Below are 7,047 nucleotides of genomic sequence, written 5' to 3'. Positions count from 1 at the left end.
AAACCAAAAAACAAAAACAAAATCAGAATCAAACAATAAAAAATGTTTTAACACAACCAAAGTAAAAAAGGATAAAACTTCAATCTTCATCACCTTCCTCCTCATCCTCTTCATCATCATCTCGTGCTCCGCTCCCACTTGCTCCGCTTCTTCTTGCTTTTATCATTTCCTTCCAAGTAGGCACATAAGGAAATTCACCCCCATCCACATGTTGGATGTTGAAGTGATTAAACAATTGGATAAAGGACCGGTAGGAAAAATTCAATCCCCTTCCCAAATCATCTTGATATCTTCTTCCCTCCTCATTTAACCACTCCGGGGGCATATCATCTTCGATTGGGATCACCGGTGGATCGTGATGTGCTTGCTCGCGTCTCGGCCTTACTCTCCTTCCTAACTCCTTGGGCCCTATCACCGCAACATCATGAGGAATAACATAGTGGCCCCTTCCATAATCTTCAATAATTCTGGCTCTTCTAAAAATAATAGGATTAAAAGAAGGGATCGGGACCATCGTCATCAAGTTCCATGCTCCTCTTTCCATTAACCCAGAAGATTTGGCTAGGCGGGTCACAAACACCCTACCACTGATCTTTGAAGTTTTGCGATCCTTGACGGACCCTAGCTAAATATTATGCCATACAGTACAGAAGATTGTAGAAAGTGTTTGGAGTAATAGTACTACATAAGTAGAAAACATCAAGGTAGGGAACCTTGTTGTCATCTTTCTGCATATTGATTGTATTTGTGATGAGGCGGTGAATCAATCTATGGGTGGGTGATCGAATGCTACCCTCTTGAGCGGACTTTGGGATATAAACTTTGTTAGCAATGGTATTCCACCAAGTGGAACCCACAACACCCTCCGGGAAATCCATGTAAAAATGCATAAGAAAGGTGCCAAAATCCTTAGTGGACACCAATTGTTGGTCATAGATACCCAACCTGTAAGCTAGTTCCACCATACTACATCGGCGGAATTCACAACCAAGGAGAAAAGTAACAATTCTTGGGTTGTAATAATCACTACCTTCACGGAAAGTGATGATTCAGAAAAACTCCCAACACAGCTCCTTGAACACCAGTTCTTGAATGCGAAATACTCAGTTCCATCCATCACAAGTGATGGATACTCCATCATTCATAAAAATTTTACCAAGTATAAGTGATCTGCAGGGATAATTGGGTCTGTAAACCTGTTTTATAGTGAGAACCTAAAGCTATCAGAAGTTGAGTAGCCTGTTGAGGGATGAACGGACTAGATTCAACAATAATGATCCATTATGAGTAGTCTGTCGGGGAATCAGACTATCTCAAGATAGTAGATTCAGATGAAGTAGATGTGATCCTGTTGCGAGGATTTCGTTCACATGAGGATATTAGGGCTTTGCGAAGATTGGTCACAGCTACCCTGGGAAGGCTAGGGTGTGCCCAGGAAGATGACTATGTTACTAGAGTGGCTTGGTATGTAAGGATTGGTAAGGAATGATTTCGAGGACGAAATCTAATTTAAGTGGGGGAGAGTTGTAAAGCCCCGTTTATTTATTAAATCAATAAATAAAATAACGAGCGAATAGTAGCCCTAAAATCGATAATTATTTAGCAAGGTGTTGATCTCGAGGAGCTAATCATTATAATTTTAGAGATTTGAGGGTTAAAATGTAAGTTTTGAATTTATTTTGTAAGTAATTGAGAAGGTAGAGACCGCTTGTTATATTATTGGGACTTATTATGAAAATAGTTATGAAGGTAGGGGCTCCATGGTAATTATTGGAACTTATTTTGGAAGAGAAAGAGAGGGGAAATCTGAATATGTCATATTTGAGAGTTGGGGGTTTAAAAAGGGTAAATTGTGGATTAGTCTTACAAAGATTTTGAAAGATGGGGGCTGTTTAGTAAAATCCGGACTTAGTTTGCAAAGAAATTCAAGGGACGGGGTTTAAAGGGTAAATATGGGACCTATTTTGAAAATAATTGTGCAGAGAGGCGTCGATAGTGTTAAAATGGGATTAAGTTTGGAGCAGCTCGGGTATGCCTCATGCAGCCTCCATATATAATGAAACAAACCCTAAACCTAGCCAAACCCTTTCCAACCGTCACCCTTTTTCCCCCTTATGCCTCCCACCACTCTCCGACCAACTAAGCCCAGCAAGGCCATCGCTACCCCTCCTCCGGTCAGAGTCCGCTGCCACCATTCTTCTGTTGTTGATGCTGTTTTGTTACCATCATTGTGTGGACGAGCCTACTGTCGCCGCTCTTTCGACATTGACGCCACGACGTTGCTGTTGGGGTTCCTGTCGGAGGTTGCGCACCTTCCTCGTCTCCACGATTCTATTTGTGTTGGTTTTCGGGAGATGCTGTTAAAGGCCCTATGGTGCTGGTGGGGATTTTGGTCGAGTGTAACTGTGAAGAACCACCATGGCAACCGTCCATGGTGGCTGTTGCCGCGAATCGTGAATACGCTACCGCCGCTGGACGCCGCTTGATTGATGCTTGGATCATATGTGGAAGTCAGAACCATGTAGGAGTATGTGTTTGGTATTGTGTTCCTGGAGCATATGTGTTTGTTTGCTGATCGCAAAAGCTAAAGGAGAAACTGCCATGGCCGCCATGGTGGCTGCCGCCATGCGGCACCGCCGGCCACCATTAGGTGGCTGTGTGTGTGTGTTTACTTTACTTAGTGTATTGTGTGTGCGTTTATTTTTAGTATTTTATTTGTAAATTGTAAAAATAGAATAATAGAAATCTCAAACCACCACCGTAGGGTGGTGGCTGCCGCCTCCTGCCACCAGCGACCGCCGTGTCGGGTGGCGGTGTGCTTGCTTTGTGAGTTTGATTCGTTTAGGGTGCTTGTAAACCCTAATGGACCTAATAAAACCCTAATGGGCTTAATAATATTCTAGTGGGCTTAATAGGCCCAATAAAGCCCTAATTGATCTACAAGTCCAACAAATTAATTAATGGACTAGTATTGGGTTGGAAACCCTAATTAGGGTTTGGAAAACCCTAATGCCATGAAACCCTAATTTGGGGGAATTAATCGGGACACACGGAAATTATTTAATAACTTGAGATATTAAATAATAATCATTGGCAAAGATTAATCTAAACGATATTAGACTTAATGGATTAAAGTCCTTAGAGGATTAAGTCCTTAATGGGTTAAGTAGGAAACCTAACCCTAATTGTCATTTTATGTGAAACCCTAGTCTCATGTGGGTTTATTATTGGGCCTTGATGATCGGGTTATTAACGGGCTATCCAAAGTCAAGCCAATGAACTAGAATAATTTAATGGGCCTAGGGTCGAGTCTACGGGACTTCAGCAGTGTGGGATTGTGTCTACTGGACTTCAGCAATGTGGGGTGAGTTACCGTCCAATAGCGGTGGGTCTAAGGCCACAATGTCGGGCCACCAGTAGGAGACGTATGATAGATGATTGTCTCTGTGATATCATCTAGGTTTGCTACTACCTGATACGTTATATACTAGCATGATATGTTATATGTGATAGTAGTAGAGTTCGGTTATTAGGACCGGAGGGTAGTCAGACACCCCAGATACGTCTGATAGTATGTGATGTTATGTTTATATGCTAGCATGATCTGTTATATGAGTTAGAGGTAGTAGGAGGAGAGCAGTCCCCGAGTTCGGTTGATAGGACCGAAGGGTAGTTCAGACACCCCAGATATGTCTGATAATCTGTTATGTTATGATATGTGATAGTAGTAGTAGAAGGGGGTGAAATAGTCCCCGAGGTTCGTTCGTTAGGACTGAAGGGTAGTCAGTACCTCATAATGGCTTGAAATGGGTAGTCAGCAACCCAGAATGGCTTGACACGGGTAGGTCAGCACCCCAGAATGGCTGTACCGGGTAGGTCGGGCACCCCAGAGTTGCCCGACAGTATGTATGCTATGTGATTATATGGTGTGTCGTATGATGGAGGAACTCACTAAGCTTTGTGCTTACTGTTTACAGTTTTGGTTTTAGGTTCTCGTTTTCAAAGGAAAGGAGTCGGCTTGATTGTAGCGCATCACACTATGGTTTTCCGCACATGAGATCTTTGGGATTACACTCTGATATTGTGTTATGATAACGTGTTTTGATTATTTCTACTTGGTTTTGACTTGACATGATATTATGGATGTTTTCTTATACTGTTGGTTTTATAATAAGGTATTTAAAAATGAAATTTTTGGCCTGTATTTTTGGGATGTTACATAGAGACAATGGCACGAGGCTTGGTTCTTTTGCTTTTGATTGACATCTCTTCTTGATGTAGCATATGTGATTCAATAGAAGAGTTACGATTATCACCATTAAAAGTTTTAAGATCCCCTTTATCTTCCAAACTTCCTCTATCCTCCTCTTGGACATCCGCATCATCCTCCACAACTGCTTCAAGAAAAGACAAATGTGTATCCTCAAAGTTGCACGATCTTTAACAACCTTGTTTTTCATAAGTGGATTCTTCAAGTAATCATGCAAAACGTGCACATCTGGTTCATAAAGGGTACGACTCGGCGAGTAAGAATTGTTTTGGATTGACCTCTTGCTAGTAAGCAATCTCTCTCTCCAACACTTCATCATCTAAAATTATTGAGGAAACCTTATCTTCTTTTGACTCTTTGGGGTTCTCCTTTTTCTCAGCTTCAAAAATTACCAAATCATCTCCAACCCTTAATGATAGTGTAGATTCATGCATATCTACCAAGGCACAAGTGGTATTCAAGAATGGTCGCACAAGAATGATTGACACTTTAGAGTCCTCTTCCATATCTAATATTACGAAGTCAACCGGAAATACTAACTCATCAATTTTGATAAGGATATCTTCACATACTCCCATTAGATGTATTATCGATTTGTCGGCTAGATGAATCTTCATTGGAATTGGCTTTGGTACCGGAAGGTTTAACTTTTGGAAGATGGAATATGGCATAATATTAATACTTGCCCCCGAATCCGTCAAGACTCGTGTGGTCATTATGTTCCCAAATTGACAAGGTACAGTGATGCTCCTCGGATCGCCTCTCTTTTCTGGCAGTTCACTCAGCACTATTTCAATAAATTCTTCTATATTTCTTCTTGTGGTAAAGAGGTTTTTAAGTAAACTACCATATTTCATTGTTTGTAATATCGTTTCAACAAACGAAATATTTACTTGGAGTGCCTTTATGTGCTCCATAAACCTCCTATATTCTTGAATCTGCTCATCAGGTATGGCTCGGCTCGGAAATGGAAAAGAGCATTGGTAAGGCTTCAAAAGAGAGCAGTTTGTGTTAACAGGTCTTCGACTCGTCGAGTCCATTTCGGGGACTCGACGAGTCGAGTCGTGGTTACTTGAATTCCATCTAATTCCTTCTTCTTTTCGCTCCATGTTGGGATTCTTCTGGATAGAGGTCAGAGGAGTGTAAATTCGCTCAGAATCTGTTGTTATTGCATTCACATGCGCCATTCTTGGATTTTGCTTGGTATTGCTAGGAACTCCACCGGGTGCTCTTTGGTTAGTTTGTTTTGCAATCTGACCTAGCTGTTTTTCAATGTTACGAATAGATGCTTGCTAATTCCTAAGCATATTTTGTTGATCCTTCATCATATTTTGATGCTCTCTAAGCATTTTTCTTTGCTCTTTCATTTCAGCATATGTATCATTGTGCCTCTTCTAAGACTCGGCTACAAATCTTGTGAACATATCTTCCATGTCAACTTTCTTCTCCAACATCGGTTCCTCTTTTGATAAAAGCCCCTTTCTTTTTGCTTAAATTTATCCTCCTTTTCCTTTTTGTACTCACCATAAGGAAGCCAATCCTTCTTGGGTTTCCGCCAATTGTCATCATGCCTATCACCACTTGAATAACACACTTGCACCCTTCGGTTCCTGTTTTCGTCAAGATCACAATCCTTAGTGAGATGAGGCCCTCTACAATTCTCACAGCCGACCCTAATGGCGTGGATGGATTGGTCCACCTTATTCATTCTTCGATCCAAACACTCTAGTTTAACCATCATTGCTGCCATGCTATCATTAACTGAGTTCACAACCCCCCGACTTAGCACATTCCGTGGGTTATGATATTCTCTAGAGTGCTTAGGGAATTCTTCAATTAGCTCTTTGATTTCCGGGGGTGGTTTGTTTGTGAGAGTTCCTTGCGAATCAAACAGTTACCTTGTGGTCACATTCACTCCATCATAGAAAATGGAGACTTCTTGTTGGCTATTTAGATCGTGATGTGGGCAGTTCCTTAGTAAACCTTTATATCTCTCCCATGCCTCATAAAGGGACTCTCCAGCTTGCTGTTCAAAGTTAGCTATGGCTTTCTTCAACTTGGCTATTTTTTAGGGAGGGAAAAATTGATCAATAAATTCTTCTTTCATCTTAGCCCATGTAGTGATGGATCCGAGAGGGAGTGATTTGAGCCAATCTTTCGCAGCTCCTTTGAATGTGATAGGAAGCAGACAAAGCAAAATGGTTTCACGAGGCATATTCGGAACATTGAAGTAATTGGATACATCGTTGACCTCGTCTAAGTACTTGTAACTGTCTTCGTGATCTTTCCCGTAGAAGGGAATTTCCTTTTAACAAGCTTAACAAAACAATATCAACAATTAGAATTAATCCTAACCAAAAAATAATCCATATTCACAAAATCATCTACCCTAAACAAAATTTAAAGGTTTTAGTTCATAACTGCAGTAAAAACAAACTCAAAAACAAATTCAACTAGTTCATACATAATTCAATCAAAAGCTTAGCTAAGAATGAATAGAATTTGCCTTAATCCTCTACACAATTGAACTTAGGGATGATTCCTCAGCTTCTCTCGGTCTAGCAGTGCCTTCAATCGCAATCTGAGCCTCCTAGGGTTCCAGAGAAGTCTCTATCTCTATCTCAAAGTCTCTATTTATATTTTTCTAGAAACAAAGGTGACTCCTCGATTCAAGGTCCTAACTCATTGAGTCTCTCATTAAAACTCCGTGTACAGCTAGGACTTCTAGAGCTTTGCGAATCTTCGATCCAACTCGTCGTGTCAAGCTTTGACTCACC

At 41.0% G+C, this 7,047-nt stretch overlaps 1 non-coding gene across 1 annotated transcript; it reads left to right on the top strand.

Annotated features, from left to right (window-relative positions):
- The first annotated feature begins 6,222 nt into the window (after positions 1 to 6,222).
- Positions 6,223 to 6,329, top strand: LOC111895487 (small nucleolar RNA R71). The gene has a single exon (XR_002851575.1). It is a non-coding gene; the product is annotated as a small nucleolar RNA R71 (small nucleolar RNA).
- Positions 6,330 to 7,047: the final 718 nt, after the last annotated feature.

This window comes from Lactuca sativa, chromosome 9 (assembly GCF_002870075.4).
Source record: "Lactuca sativa cultivar Salinas chromosome 9, Lsat_Salinas_v11, whole genome shotgun sequence".
NCBI classification, from domain to species: Eukaryota; Viridiplantae; Streptophyta; class Magnoliopsida; order Asterales; family Asteraceae; genus Lactuca; species Lactuca sativa.
The sequence above is the reverse complement of the archived record's forward strand: the minus strand, read 5'-3'. Positions and strand labels throughout refer to the sequence as shown.